The sequence below is a fragment of the Camelus dromedarius genome, chromosome X, assembly GCF_036321535.1.
Source record: "Camelus dromedarius isolate mCamDro1 chromosome X, mCamDro1.pat, whole genome shotgun sequence".
Classification (NCBI taxonomy): Eukaryota; Metazoa; Chordata; class Mammalia; order Artiodactyla; family Camelidae; genus Camelus; species Camelus dromedarius.
This window is the reverse complement of record NC_087472.1, coordinates 17,015,380-17,028,786: the sequence shown is the minus strand read 5'-3', so window position 1 is coordinate 17,028,786 and position 13,407 is coordinate 17,015,380. Positions and strand designations below refer to the sequence as shown.

The 13,407-nt window shown below is 38.1% G+C and overlaps 1 long non-coding RNA gene across 6 annotated transcripts in view; it reads right to left on the bottom strand.

The window, feature by feature from the left end:
* The window catches only part of LOC105106464 (uncharacterized), a 51,860-nt gene extending 46,363 nt beyond the window's left edge, over nt 1-5,497 (bottom strand). For 3 of the 6 annotated variants that reach the window (XR_010379315.1, XR_004134702.2, XR_010379318.1), the window contains exon 1: nt 3,164-5,496. This is a non-coding gene — a long non-coding RNA (uncharacterized LOC105106464). Of the gene's footprint in view, nt 1-3,163 lie in introns of all 6 variants that reach the window. The other 3 variants (XR_010379317.1, XR_010379319.1, XR_010379316.1) reach the window with 3 other exon arrangements.
* Nucleotides 5,498-13,407: the final 7,910 nt, after the last annotated feature.

Sequence of the window (13,407 nt, the reverse complement as noted above, 5' to 3'; positions counted from 1 at the left end):
CTAGTAAAAGGTAAAAAAATATTTCTAGAAATACAAAAATACCCAGTATCCAATAAGGTAAAAGTAACAGTGTCTGGCATGCAAACCAACATTACAGGCATGCAAAGAATTAGGGAAATACAACCCATAATGAGGGAGAAACCAATTGAAATTGACCTGAATCAGACAAAGATGTTAATATTGGCAGAAAAAGAAATTAAAACATATTATAACTGTATGTCTATGTTCAAAAGGATAAAAAGAGACATGTAAGATATAAGAAGAGCCGAAATCAAAATTTTATAGCTTAAACTACAGTATTTAAAATGAAGACTATGCTGGATAAGATTAACATCACCTTAGGAATGGCAAAAGATTAGTGAACTTGAAGACGTAGCACTTGAAACTATCTATGTATCTATCTGTTAACCTGTCTTCTATCAAACCATGAGTTCATACTAATACCTTCAATTCCAACTTAATAAAACATGGCTCTATTTAGTATTCTCCTGTTCATATTTGTAACTACCTTCTCTGACAGTGAGAAACCTGGCCTCCATTGCCACAATGTATTTACTTTTTTGCTTAACACTAGGGTCCACAGAAAGTAGTTTCAAAACTGGTAATGTGTAACTGTAAAAAACGAACTTATTACCTGGGATATCTACACAAAATTTACTTTTGAAGTAGCTATAGATATATAGATAGATAGGTAGAATGACAGAATGACAAACATATATAGAAAGAGATATAGGTGTATGTCTATATGTATGTATGTGTATATATATATTTACATACACACGTAATAATGTACATATATGTGTATACATGCACATATTTCCTAGTTCTGTCCATGAGAGAGCCTAGAAATGTGACACCACGCTAGCAATGAGTATACTTAGTATTCAAATCTTATTTATTCAAATCTTATTTCAGAAATACCATTCTCTACCACAAGGAATCAAGGTTCTTTGAAGAACTGGCTAATCCCAGGGCTGAGACGGGGAAAGCACATGATGACCCTTGAATATCATGTTGTTGAGAAGAGAAGAAAGTGGTCAAAGGATGGTGTGATGTGTCAAAAGGACAGGGAAGCTGGCTTAAAGTGTGTACCAATGGCCAAATGAGGACCAATCTAAACATCAATATAAATAATGGCAATAACAGATTATAATTCATTGAGGAAAAAAAGAATCCATTATACTGAAATAAATAAATACATGTGGAAGAAGGAAGAACTCTTCCTTACAATGGAATATGAATATGAATAAGTGTAGAAGAAATGATAAGGTTAGAAAATCGCCACTTGGCAGCCATCATAATAAAACTGATTCAGGCAAGAATCAACAATGGATGCTAAAACGAGGGTTAAACATTTGGTGTATAACTGATTAATACCTAGTCTCAAAGCCTCTCTCAGGATATCCTTATTATTTATAAAGGGGACTATTATAACTTCACAGTGGGAGATACCACCTTAATGAAATGATTAAAATTATAGCAGTTAACAGCATAAGTCATGGGATAAATGGACTTTTTTTTTTTTTTTTGCCTCTGGATATAATACACTGAGAAGAACACAACAGCTCTGTGATACTTCTGCCAAAAAGGCATAACCAGAATCTAATCATGAGGAAAAATCAGACAAACCCAAATAGAGGGACATTCTACAAAATAACTGCTGTGTATTCGTCAAAAATGTCAAGGTTATGAAAGACAAAGAAAAACTGATGAATGGCTCCAGATTAAAGGAAACTAAATAGAGAAACCTGACAATTGAATGCAACTCATGATTCAAATTTTCTCTCCCTATAAAGGACATTATCGAGATAATTGGTAAAAATTTGAATAAGGTCTGTAGATCAGCTGTGTTAAGGTTAATTTCTTGGTTTTTGTAATTGTGCTATGGTTTTTAAAGAGAATGCCCTTGCTTTTAAGAAATAGAAACTCAAGTATTGTGCCTGTAACTTATTTTTAGTGGTTCAGAAAAAAATCACACACACACATACATACATAAATACAGAGAGAATGATAAAGCAAATATAATAAAATAAACTTTAAAAATTTTTATTGAAATATACTCAATTTACAATGTGTTAGTAACCTTTTGGTAATCCTAGTGATAAATATAAGGAAATTCTTTGTACTATGCTTTCAAATTTTCTGTAGTTCTGGAATTATGTTTAAAAGGTTTTAAAAAAATCTATCATGCTTAAGAAAGTGAGAATGTTATGTTAAAACTATTAGGTAGAACTTTTATAAGAAATAAGATATTTACAAAGTATTTCCCTATGAAATATGAAATATCTGCAAAGGGGAAAACAGTAGTAAACTCTGACATACATCACCATTACCAAGTGTTCAACGTTAACACCATTGATATTGGAACAAAACAATGCCATGTGCCTCCGATATTGATATTATGAAATTAGAAGGAAGTAAAATAACTTTTGTGGTATTTCTGACCCCTCCACCCAAAACGGATAGGATAATCTGAATCTAATTATGAGGCAACATCCCATGAACCCAAATTGAAAGAACTTTCTGAAAAACAATTGACCTATATTCTTCAAAAAAAATTGAGTCATAATAGACAAAGACTGGAACTATTTCAGATTAAAAAACGATTAAGAGACACGACAACTAAATGCAACGCATGATCCTGGACAATAAATGGAAAAGTCTGGGTGAAGTGTATATGATAATTTTTGTACTATGCAAAATTTCTGTGTGAAATAATTTTAAAATAAAAGTTTAAAAATGAAGCAGAAGGCATTGATTACTTTGCTCTGAAGTTGTTTAAATTGTATTGGAATAAGATTATTATTAAAGGTTTTGTAGAATTCTCCAGTGAAGTCTTCATAATTTGGTGCCATTTATTGGAGAAAGAGAGATCTCTATCTAAATTTATTTCATTTTCTTTTGCAACTGGCCTACTAGACCTTTTATCTCTACTGGAGTCCATTCAGCAAGTAGTAGTATAATAAAAATTATCCAACTTTCCAAATTTACTTACATAGAGTTGTGTAAAATAGTTTCTCTTTTCTGGCTTAAAACAATAAATATTTATTTCTCACTGTCTTGTGGGCTGATTGGTTGATCCTTCTGGTTCAGGATGCCTCAGATGATTGTGAGGTCAGTTGGCAATGGGGCTGAATGATCTTGTAAGACATCAGTCACATACCTGTTGACTGGCAGGCTGTGGACTGAAGCATCTCGGTTCTCCACGGGACCTCTTCAGTAAATTATCTCAGGCTCATTCACAGGAAGATGGACTCAGGGTTCCGAACTCAGCATGGAAGAGAAAGCACCAATTCATAATCACTTTGAATGCATCACATTTGCTAAAACACCACTAACCACAGCCAGTCACCCAGTGAAGCCTCAATTAAGGAGTGGAGTAACAGGTTCTACCTCTTGATGGGCACAGTGGCAAAGTCACTTTGCTAAGAGACATGCATTTAAGAAACAGGAATCAATTGCAGTCATTTCGCAACCTGTCACACCTTGCCTGGTTAAGTATGGAGAGCCTTCTCTAAAGTAGATATATTCCGGTGGGCATTTACACAGGACATAAACATCTTACACTCTGTGCTCACACGGAGAGGTACGTCTATATATGTCTTCCCACTTCCTAGGCACCAGTCTTCCAATGTTGCCCTTTCCAAGTCGCTAACCAGTTGGTCAAGCTACTAACTACTGCCCATGAATAGATACCTATTCTAGGCCATTTCTCCTTCCAGTATACAGTTGGAGTTCTGACCAGGAGTACTATTTCACTACTACTTTTCTGGGCTAACCCAGAGTAAGGCTACAATACACCATCCATCAGCTTCTGGTAGTTCCAACAATCCATGCAGATCTATATGTAAACCAGTTCTATTCTTTTCTTTCCTTGTTAACTGGCCACAGGAAACTCTATGGGGGTTGAAGGAAAAGCAGTGAAGCATGAACAATGGAGGCCGGAGCCATCTGCTCATGCAGTTTCCTCCTGCCTTCCATACTTACGCAGCTCTGCCCTTCGATTCTATTTTCACTGGACAGTGGAATACTGCTTAATATATCCAATGTTATGATTTGATGGATTAACAACACACATTCCATGATGGGAAATTCAGGTTAAATAGTTATTTGGTATTCCATAATACAGTGTTCTGTGTCTACTAGGGCATAGTAGCAAGCCAGGAGTTGCTTTTCTAATAGAGAGTTGCTGACAAAGTAGGGCATGCCTTACTCAAAACTCTAGGCATCTGGGCAGTAATTCTCCCATTGGGGTTTGCCAGAGGCTACACAGAGCATTTCTGTCTGCCACAGACACTTCAACAATTCTAATACTCTAAGGTCTGCTGAATAACAATCAATCAGTAGGGCAGTTTTTTATCACAGCTTGGCTCTCCTGCAGTACCTTTTCTGTCTTCTGGCCCCACTCACAAATGGTAATATTATGGATCTCCTGGTAAATGGATTCGAGCAGCACACCTGAATGTGGTGCCTGTTCTCTACAAAATCCAAAGAAGACCATAAGGTATTGTGCTGTTTTCCTGGTGGTGGAAAAAGAGTGCAAAGGTGTGGCAACTCATTTCAGGCCACTGGACTCCTAATGACATCACTAGTGAGGCAGGCCCCTGACTTTGATGGGGTTTCTCTCTCATGCACTGGCAGGCACGTGTCTTCCTAAGGTACGCAGAGCATCTTCTACTTGCTGTTCATCAGCTCAAGTTAGCATGACGTCATCACTGTCAGAGTCCTGTGCAATGACCTGTATGATATCAAAATGATGATGACCTCTCTAAACTATCCTGTGATAGAGAGCAGGAGGGTTGACATAGTAAGAAAGTGAAGAAAGTGAAGCAATCTCTCCTGTTCCCTCAAAGGTAGATTTCTTAGTATCTGTTGTTGGGGATGGGGGGATGTGGGCAAATGCATTTGATAGGTCAGTTTCTGCACTCTGATGAAGGAGGCCTTGGTTGTCCAGGCCCAGATAAAGTGAGGTGAAGACGGCTCATATTAGAAAAGACGTTCTTGCTGGGATCCCAGGGTTGGGTAGGAATTCCACTAGTTGAGAATCACATGCATTTTGCAGACACTGCATCAATCCTGTACACAGAGTTGGATATACATGTTAACTGGAACAGTAGTAAGTTTGATTGGAGGGATCATAAAGTTACTCTATGCACACGGGCTGAGTCCAGATCTTGGAAGGCTTGAAGCAGGCCTGAAGAATCAGATCCTCTTTAATCAGGGCTCCCATGCATGAATTTCCTTTGTTCACTCAGTACACTTTGTACATGACTTTACAATACAGCACTCCCCCTGTGGCTAAACGTCTTAGAAAGCAGGGAAGAGGGGCATCCATGTGGGCCAATGGTAGGACATACCCATGCTGCTGTGTGAACTTCCCCAGACACTCACTGAGATGGGGCTTCAGCAGTCCATAGAACAGCCTGCAGCAAAAAGAAATCCACCACTATTCCCCTACTCCTCTCAATCTCATTCCAGGGCTGTCTCTTGGCCTGAAGCCACAGTAGTCCTTTTGCTTTACCCCAAGGCTTGTGTTCAGAAGAGCTTTGGGCCTGAACTTGCTGGGGCGGGGGTAAGGGGTCAGACCTTTCTTCCTAGAAGTCCTTATAAACCAGTGATTTTGCCTTCTGGCAGATGAAAAGGATCTGAGCAGCTGGACCTCTCATCACAGCTGACTCTTCCCAAGCGCTAAGGACACCCTGTTCACCGTTCCTTGGCCTGAAAAGTCTCAAGCTGCTGGAACCTACTCATTGTTACTAAATTCAAGATTTCAGAAGAAATACTGGCTGGAACTCTGTGTCTTCATATTTTTTTTCTTTTTAAAAATATAGAATCTCTGTCTATTAGCAGTCTCTTGCCTCCAAGTCTAGAGTCAAGTGGAACAAATGCAGAGAATTTGTCCTATTTTCTGCACAGTTAAGGAATGGGGAATTCAATATGTATTTACAATGATAGCAACGTTAAAATAGCTCGTGCTGCATTGCCAAATGAATGGTAACAGAGATATAAACACTGTCTTTTAAAAGATTCTTTTAGAAGAAAAAGTATGAATTGAATCATTTACTGAAGTACTGTTTGAACAGATGGTGTGATTAACAGCTAACATGTAAGCCATCTCGGGAGCTTGTGGAAAAGTAAACAAGTGGAGCTAAAAGGAAATCACTTTATTCCCCAAAAGCGTCTTTCATTCATTTTACTAGGAAAATTGGAAAGCCTGTGTTTTGAAGGCTGTGTTTCCTTGGGGGATGTTAGGAGTGAGCAGGCAGAGTCTCCTTAGAGCAAAACCACATCGATGCGGGTTGAGTTCTGAATTTGCTTCCTGAGGGATGAGCTAGGTCCGAGCAGTAACACCCCCAGTATGCCTGACCATTGCCAGCCGCTAAGGACACTCATCACCTTTGCTTTTCCTGGAAGGCCTCATGCGCTAGAGGTGAGGAGAAGGGAGTTAAGAGTTGAGAACTAATTACATGAGAGGCACTCTGCTAGGAACATTATACGCACTCTTTCCTCTCAGGCCAAGCTCACAGTGGCCCCGGGAGTCACATGTTGTAAGGCCGATTTTCCCAACAGGGAAGTTGAGGTGGCAAAAGGGAAAAGGATTCCCTTGGCCATGCAGCTACTTCCTTTGTGGAGCTGCCACGGAATGTCCAGCCTGTAGAGCTCCAGAGCTCTTCAGAGACGCAGCTGATTGCAGAGGCACAAACACTGACCAGCATGTCTGGAGAAACAGGTATGAAAGTCTCCTCTGCTAGCTAATGCCTTAGTGACCACCTCTATTCCTTTCTGGGCTGCAGTTTCTCCATCTTTAAAATGCTGGCACGGTACCAAATGGGCTCCAAGGTCTTCATTTGGGGATGAAAATGGTACCAGGATATCACACTGGCTTCCCCAGCCCCATTCCTGACCTCCCTCAACTGGCGTGAGGAAAAAATCCTTGCACACTGGTGCAGCTCTAACCATGGCACCACCACCCACTTAAACAAATCTCCAAGGTATTGGCCGACCCTTGGCAGCGTCCTTTCCTTACTGCCTTCACCATAGAACATTCCATTAGGCCAGTGTTGGAGACACACAAGTGAACAGATAATTAGAACATAGAGAAGTAAGTGTGAGCATGAGAAAAGGAACCAGATTTCTTCCCGAGGAGTCAAGGATGCTACCCTCAGGTAGTGATGTTAGCACCAAACTAAATGTTTTATCAACAATCCAGGTGACTATTGCAGATTTGCTTGCTTTTCATCCTGGTATTTGGTACCACTTAATGCACATGTTGGATTCCCAGGCCATTTAGAACCAAAAGCTGGAAGAAGGCAATGAAATCTTTTATGTTTCCAAAGACCTAGAGAATTAAATAAGGAGGAGAGCAAATTTAGCACTAATAATGCAGAAAGAAACTCTCTTGGGCATGTTCTTGTAAGTACTTCTGAACTCTTTCACATGAACAGCCTTCTAATTGCATCTCGGGGACTTAATCCTGGAGGATTTGAAATCATTTCCCTTTGCGACTTTGAAACCTTTGATACCATGGCCTATAGCAGGTGTGATTCCACCTCCTTCCCCGGCTGTTTTAATAAATGGATTTTGAGAGTGTTCACCTCCCCATTTACTAAAGATGCTGCTGTTTTTGAGTTACATTTGGGATTCGCTTTAGGTCTCTACTAAGTGGAAAGGAAAAGCCTACTACTGCATGTTCTGTGTTGATACATGACACTGCTCAGCCCAAGGATTCTTTCCTGGGATGGAATGATCCATTGGAACATTGCTCCAGGTCAAAAGAAGAAAGAAGAAAGAAATTCTTACAGTACCTCAGATGCCTGTCTGCTAGGACGCTTACCAATTTTCATCTTATCCCAGTGTCACCCCTCACCCCCGACCCAAGCTAGGTGTGAGTTCCTGCAGGCAACAACAGTGTTTTAGTTGTCCTGAGATGCTATGTGCCAAGGGCCAATGCCTTGTATGTAGGAGGTGCTCTGCCAATATTTTGCCAACATCTGAACTTTCAGCATTGTTTTATTGTGTTCTCAATCATGTTTTATTGTCACATAAAGTCTGACATAAATCATCCTCAAAGGCAATCATCTTCATTTGTTTCCCACATAGCATAGACATTGTTTCAATATTTTATCAGGTGGTAAAAATGTAGACTCTGTACTACTTAATTTAGAGGATCTTTCAGGGTTTTAAAACATTATTTTTGTTCATCTTCATTACTTTGTCACAAAATCTAACTTCTAGCCTTATGGACAATATGGTTCTCCCAGGGGAAAAAGGCATTGTATAGTAGGTCTTCACTTTACCATACTGGCCTTTTCTTTGGACTACAATCCAATCACTGGACAACAAATGTAAATAAAGGATTGTAATAATTCTTCTTAAGTTTCTGAATAATTTATTTTTACAATTGTTACATTTATTTTCCATGAAAAGCTTTATACTACTGGTTAAAAAAATCCAATATTATTCACCATGATTTTTGATGGTCTATTTCATACCAACTATAAGAAACCAAACATACCTGAAATCATAGAGCTAGTAGAGTCCTGAACGATTGTCTAGTGCCATGGGAAAATGCTGGAATGGGAAACAGGTCATAGCATATTCTATAGTTTGACATAATGACTGCGAAAACAGTTATAGGAATAGGGAAAGGGTCCAAATGTTGTTAGTGATTATGACTGAACAGTGGGATTCACTGTGGTTTTAGTTCAATTAAACATGGAAAGCTACAGTTTTCTGTGACTTTCATGTTTTCTCTTTCGATTAGAAAAAACGGTGGTTAAAATGAAGAATTGTCCAGTGAGATCCATTTGTTTTGCAGAAGCGAAAATGGAAGCCCCAGGTGTTCTGGAAAGACCCGGACAAGAAATCTGGCCTCAGGACTTCTAGCCTGAGTTGTCCTTTGAATTGAGACTGGGTAAGACAGAGCCTTATTATTCCATTTTTTCCAGTTAATCTAAAATTTGAGTAAAATAGAATTCTAAGCATTTGAAAAGCTAATACTCAGTCTAGAGTCAAGTGGGAACCATGCTTTTACATAAGCAATGGAAACGACTACTAGACTTCTGGTCTCTTTTAGGTAGAATAGTCATTTGGACTCAACATCTTACAGGGATCCCCTTGCCCTACTCCCTAGTTTCTCTTCTCCATCATGTGCTCTACCCAAGTGCCTAGTGCCAATAGTGGCTTCAGTCATCCAAGGATGCTCATAACTTCTGGTGCAAATGGAGATTAGACTGTTTTGGTAAATGGCTCTCAATGTGTCTGAGTATTGATTAGTTTCACTGAAGGAAACCTGAATTTTTACATGATGGGTGCTAATTCCTGCAAATTGCTGTCACCTCATAATTAGATTGACAGAAATTTCACTCTCCAGGGGCAGGAGATATGAAAACTGGAAGGCTTAAAAACAGCCTTCTCAAATGAGATTTGCAGATAGTAACTACTATATATAAAATAGATAAACAACAAGTTCATACTGTATAGCACAGGAACCATATTCAATATCTTGTAGTAACCTATGGTGAAGAAGAATGTGAGAACAAGTGTATGTATATCCCTATGTGACTGAAGTATTCTGCTGTACACCAGAAACTGACACATTGTAAACTGTACGTCAATAAAAAATATACTAAAACTGAAAAAAAAAGGAGCCTTCTCAGAGGACTCTGGGGGTGGGGACTGTGAGGTCAACAGGATGTTTCCAGGTCTTAGTTGTAGGAGGGATTCAGAGGGCACAGAGATCCACAAAGGAGTGCTGTGTATGCTTAAGGAACCTCTATTTGCAGTGACCTTTAGTATATGAGTGGTGTCCAGTTAGTACAATGCAAAAAGCAACTGCAAAGTGGTGTCCAGGCTAAAGAATATGATTCCAGGAGTAATCATCATCCCTTCTAGAACCAGCAGTTGGTGAACTGCAGCATAAGAGCCAAAATTGGCCCACTGACTGTTTTTTTAAATGTTATTATTTTTTATTGAAGTATAGTTGATTTATAATGTTGTGTTAGTTTCAGGTGTATAGCACAGTGATTCAGTTATATGTGTGTGTATATATATATATATATATATATATATATATATATATATTCTTTTTCAGATTCTTTTCCATTACAGGTTACCACAGATGTTGAATATAGTTCTCTGTGCTATACAGTAGGTCCTTGTTGTTTATTTATTTTATATATAGTAGTTTGTATCTGCTAAACCCAAACTAACATGGATGGATCTTGAAGGAATTACGCTAAGTGAAATAAGTCAGACAGAGAAAGACAAATACTGTATGATCTTACTTATATGTGGAATCTAAAAGATTCAAACTCATAGGGTAGAATAGTGGTTGTGAGGGGCTGGGGGTGAAATGGGGAGATGTTGGTCAAACAGTATAAACTTTCAGTTATAAGATGAATAAGTTCTGAGGATCTAATGTACACTATGGTGACTATAGTTAATACTATATTATATATTTGAAAGTTGCTAAGAGAGTAGATCTTATATGTTCTCATCGTAAAAAAGAAATGGTTATTACGAGATGTAATGAAGGTGTTAACTAACCCTGCAGTAGTAATAATTTTGCAATGCATAAGTGTATCAAGTCATCACATTGCATACCTTAAACTTATGCAATGTTATGTGTCAATTATATCTCAATAAATCTGGGGTGGTGGTGGGGAAGTGCAAAAAAAAAAGAGAGAAAACTTCCTGAAAGCACTAATTAAACAGTTACTATGGGAGAAGAGAATGAATGCATCAAAACTTGCCCAAGGAGAAAAAAGTTTCTCTTAGAAGATTAGTCCTTCTTTCCACAGAATCATTGCTGAATTTCCCATTCTTAGAAATTCTCAACAAGTACTTTAGGATGAAAGTAAACATTCATTTTAGTTAGGTAAATACAGCGACTGTCTAGTCTTCGGCCACCTTAGTATTCTCCCTCCCGCCCTGTTTGCATTAGACAATTCAGTTGCAAAGCAGGGACCTTCTGCTTTTTGTTCCTAAAGTGGAAACATTACTTTGAGCCTGAAGTATGAATTTTTCAATCACCACAAGACTTTCTTTCCATTGTTGCACCTGAATTGTGAATTATTTTTTAACCTAGACTATACATTTTTGGTAAATAGGAGTATTTTAACAATTTGTACATATAATCAAAAAGTCCTCTCTTTAATTTATTTTTCTGTGGCTGGGATTAAGAAAACAATATCTTGAACACTGCAAGCAGAAATATTATTTTAATATTTGTACAGAGAAAGGAAATTCATGTGTCATGAATTGGCATCTGTATTATTATCATGGATGCTAGAAAATGCATTCTCTTTGGTGGTTTTTTGACACCAGTGTTTAATGGCAGCTTTACTACAAGCCATCTCTGTGTACATAAAGGAAAAATATATTCAAACAAGTAGAAATAAATGTGTATGATTCACCAGCACAGTTAACTCAAGATTTTCCAGCCTTATAACCACAACTGATAGGAAGATTTATCACCACAGCTGCCTGTGTTAAACTTCTTTTCCTGCAGTTGAAGGAGTCAAATTTCTTCTTGGAGATTAGTCATTTGTGGGGGTGTCGCCAACTGCAAAACGCTTCTGTTATGAATGAGATGCCCTTCTCTGTTGCTGTCCTCCAGTCCTAATTTTTATTTCTTTTTGTGTCTTTCCCACTTCTACACAAAGTTTAATGACTTACACAGTCAAGTTTTCTTTACTTGTTATTCAAACCTAAAACTTCAGGCTGCTTTGTTTGATGGTACTGTGGTAACCTCACAAGGAAGGATGGGATGAAATGGCATTTTGGTACATGCTCACAAGGATGAAATCTGAGCAGATGAGAAATTCTACATGGTTGTGAAAGTGGAAAGGGAGCTAACATTTCTTGGGTGGCTATAAATGTGCCAAGCACTGTGCTAGGCTCTTTATTGAGAGTATCTCATTTCATTCTTAGAGCAATCCTGTAAGAGGTTAGGTATATTCCCATTTCATACATGACTTTTTCAAGATGGTGTGGCTTATCAGTAACTGAGCAGGTATGAGAAACCAACTCCCAGTGACTCCAGAGCTCCTCTGTTTTCTTTCTCTAGTTGACCAGGTAGCCTCTGGAGTCCCAGAAGAATACAGCTGGACAAAGCATTGCTACAACTATACAACTTAGAAGGATTTTTAAGGTAACAGCTTTATTGAGAAATAATTCACATACCATACAATTCACCCATTTAAACCATATCATTCAATGGTTTTTAGTATTTTCACAGACCTGTGGAATATGACCAGTTTTAGAATATTTTCATCATCTCAAAAGGAAATCCTGTACAATTCAACTATTACCCCTGTAACACCAATCCTCCCTCCAGTCTTACAGTGTCACTATTCTACCTTTTGTCTCTATAAATTTGCCAACTGTGGACATTTCATATAAATGGACTCATATATGGGTCCATGTGTGAGCAGCTTCTTTAACTTTTCATAATGTTTTCAAGGTTCATCAATGTTGTAGCCTGCATCCGTACTTTGTTCCTTTTTATGGCTGAATAACATTCGTATGGATATACTACATTTTATTTATTTACAACTTATAGGAATTTGATGCTATGTCTACATCTACAGAAAATTCTAAAGCTGAAAGAGTCATCAGTGGTTCATCTGCTCTATTATCTACCTAAATTGTGCAAAACTGATTGAATCTGTCCTACTTTTTTCTAGAGGCTTCTGGGAACACGCATCCCCAAACTTGCCTAGTCCCACCTCACAATCCCTGGTAACTGTTGTCTTTGTGAAATCATTTTGATTAATCAGATTTTGCTTAGGCCTATATGGAGATTAAGGAGCTACACATTTTAAGTCTTTGTCAATTGAAAACAGGTAGCAGAACAATTGAGCAAAGAGTGAGATTTCAGTAAATCCATCAGATGTTTGGTATATTTCATGCCACTTTCACTGGATTGACTGGTTGTTTTACCAACATATAGATAGTTTAACATATTAGGACACGTCTAAAATCGCAGCTGGAAAAATTGGTTAAAAAGCAAAAGTAATTCACACATTCACTTAACATCATAACAGGTTGTTTGAGTATAATTTACAAAAAAAGTATGGATGGGCCAGAAAATTTGTTTAAAAACTGGCAAAATCATTTCGTGGGGGAGATACAGCATATATGCAAAGATTAAACTCTTTCTGTCAAAGTTTTAGTCAATCAACAACTTAATGTCATTTTATGAACGTACTACTATTTAATTATATGTTTGACTGAATTGATCAGAAATATTGACACAGTGTAACCTAGTTTAAATATCTTTCTTCAGGCTCCAATGGCCTAAACACCTTTATCTTAGGTCCTAAGATGGGAAGAGAAGGAAGCCCTTATTTAAGCAATGGCACAAATGTACAGTAGAATCTAACACATTGGTACAAACCCTAG